At 36.1% G+C, this 2,936-nt stretch overlaps 1 protein-coding gene across 1 annotated transcript in view; it reads right to left on the reverse strand.

Annotated features, from left to right (window-relative positions):
• Window positions 1-2,936, reverse strand: part of LOC105002046 (transmembrane protein 225-like) — a 14,523-nt gene that overhangs the window by 11,229 nt on the left and 358 nt on the right.

Below are 2,936 nucleotides of genomic sequence, written 5' to 3' on the forward strand. Positions count from 1 at the left end.
AGTCTGAGTGAACTCCGGGAGTTGGTGATGGACAGAGAGGCCTGGCGTGCTGCGATTCATGGGGTCGCAAAGAGTCGGACACGACTGAGCGACTGAACTGAACTGAACTGAATTACATATAAAAATAGATAAACAACAAGGACCTACCATATAACATAGAGACCTATACTCAATATTCAATATCTTGTAATAATTTATAAAGGAAAACAATGTGAAAAAGAAAGCATACATACATATATATATATATAACTGAATAACTTTACTGTATACTTGAAACTGATACAACATTGCAAATTAACTACATGTCAACAAAAATTTTTAAGGGAGAAAGAATAGTTATATAATTTTGGGGTAGGAATAAATTTATGTAATATTTGAATTATTCTTATATTTTTTAAATTAAAACTTTATCCATGTCTTACTTAAAAAATATGACTGGAAATCTACCACTATAGTTTAAAATACTTAAGAAAATATTACATTCTTTCTTTTACACATTCTATTTCTTCATCATTGTGTTCTAAATATGTATCTGATATTAGGCTATATTAATTGCATTGTTCAGGAAATGTGATATTACACGGTTTCCACTTGTAAAAAGAATATTAGAGGATATATTCTTACAAATATTCAGGCCACTAAACCCCAGAAATCAGAATTCCTTGAGGGACACTTGCTTTTATATTTCTCGGCATAAAATACTTGAACTGAGAACAGAAGTCACGTTCATTTAAACCTGCTTCTTCTTAATGTAAAGATGAAGAGGAATAACTGACATCTTTCCTCTTAAAATGATGAGATTAGGGAAAGAAAAGATACCCAGCTAGTTTCAGAGGAGGAAGGTGAGTTTCATAGTCACAATGTTCATGTTATATAGGAATTAAAACAAAAAGATTCTAAATTAACTCCTGATTTTCCCGTAAGCTAGAGGTTCTGATGTTTGCAGGCCACCGAGCCACAGGAGTGGAGAGAAGAGCCTGTGGACACCTATCTTAAATTCAGATGTGTAGTGTCCACTTAATGCTTAGTTAAGTCACATAGTGTCTAATGTGTGAATTAGTGTGTGACATCATCAGCCTCTAAAATAGAAATTTAATTCTAGAAATATTTTTATACAAAATGGACAATGCACAAAATATCTTGTTTAATTTGTATGGCAATTCTTAGAAGTATTTATTATTTATTTTTTACAGGTTAAAACATGAGCTCAGAGAGCCTCTCTGATGGATCAGACGGTACCCTGTGTACTGAAACAAAATGTATTTAACTCGTCACTCAGTGCTGTTTCTGCCACTTCTGTGTTAATGGTTCCCTTCTTTAAAAGGGGGCAATTATTTGACAGTCAACTTTGATTTTTAAAAAATTATATTCTAGACCCGTGCTGTTGGATATTATAGTCACTAGCTAAGTGTGGTCACTGAGCATTTACAATGTAGTATGATTTTAGGTATACTGTAAATATAAATACATTATTAATTTCAAAAATTTGTACACAAAAATGCAAAATGCTTCATAAGGAGTTTTACATCATTATATGTTAAAATAGAAGTTTTTGTATATACCATATTAAATACAGCATTAAATTGATTTCAGTTACTTTTTTTTTTCTTTGCTTTTAAAAAATGGGCTTCTAGGACATTATAATCACTCATGTGACTGTATTATCTTTCCTTTTCTAATTTTTTTTTTCTTTTTAGTTTTTTGGCCATGTGGTATGTGGGATCTTAGTTCCCCGGCCCTGGCACATCACACCTGCACATCTTACACTGGAAGGGTGGTGTCTTAACCACTAGACCACCAGGGAAGACCCTGCATTATCTTTCTATTGAGCAATCATGATCTAGACTTCACTTTTGAAAAAATACTTTTCAATTCTCATAGTTTTAATAGTAGTATGTAGTACATGGAAATGTTTAAAAATGTAGCTTTTAAATTGCTAAATTGCTTTTGAATTCCAAAATGCACCTAAGGCCTGAATGAGCACAAATATTCTCAGTTATTTGCACTGTTAGCCCCCAGCATTTGATTTTATAGTCAGAATGAAAAACCCACAAGTGACTCATGACTGAAAGACTTCGTCTGTGGGTGCCTTTCCTTGGCTCCTCATTTTCCCCACATATTGTAGGAGGGGATACAATCTTGGAACAAACGACTCAAATGAAAAATGAATCAATGATATAAAACCAATATAGTTTGGGGCCTAGCACAGTAAGAATGAAGAAATGCTAATTCAGTCTATTACAAAAACATGTGATTTTTGATGTTAATGTAGTTTCATTAACTACATTAACTACAGGGAAGGGAAAAATCCCTTCCCTGTGCCTCTCCTCTGATTGTTCCTTAACTGAGACCAGACAAAGGAAAAAGAAAAGAAAACAAACGTTCCAGGGTTGAGGACTTGAACCAGAGAGAAGTGAAATTTTCAATATTCTGTGTAAGAATTTTCCATCGATCCCTTAGTCACGTAGTCACTACCTTACATCCGGTCCCTAGGAGGGGGCGTGGCTTCCTGGAAATTCTGTCTGCAGCTGTTTTCTGCCTGCAGCGACGCAGAGTGCTGGGAACAGCTGGAGGTAAGTGACGAGGGTGCCCGCGCCGGCGCTGAATGGCACCCTTGCTCCTGAGGATTGAGACCTGCCTCTTCCAACTCCCTTTCCCCATCTTTAAATCTTTCGGGGCTCGTTTTAACTGCAAGCCCAGGGTAGGGAACTTAGTCCTGGAGTGCGATGCCTTGAGGGTATCTGCGGGTTTGGTGGTTCTGGGGAATCTTGCTGAATGTGGAAGGGGGATGTAGCCATCTCCGGATAATCCCAAGACCCCTCTTTCGACTTCACTTCTCTTTTACTTCATTTTACTTTTGGTCAACTTCTCTCGTTCTTTCTTCCTTCCTTTGTTTCCTGTGGACACTTGATGCTTTGTCAATTTTATGTGATTTT

This window comes from Bison bison, unplaced genomic scaffold, assembly GCF_000754665.1.
Source record: "Bison bison bison isolate TAMUID 2011002044 unplaced genomic scaffold, Bison_UMD1.0 scf7180017864388, whole genome shotgun sequence".
NCBI classification, from domain to species: Eukaryota; Metazoa; Chordata; class Mammalia; order Artiodactyla; family Bovidae; genus Bison; species Bison bison.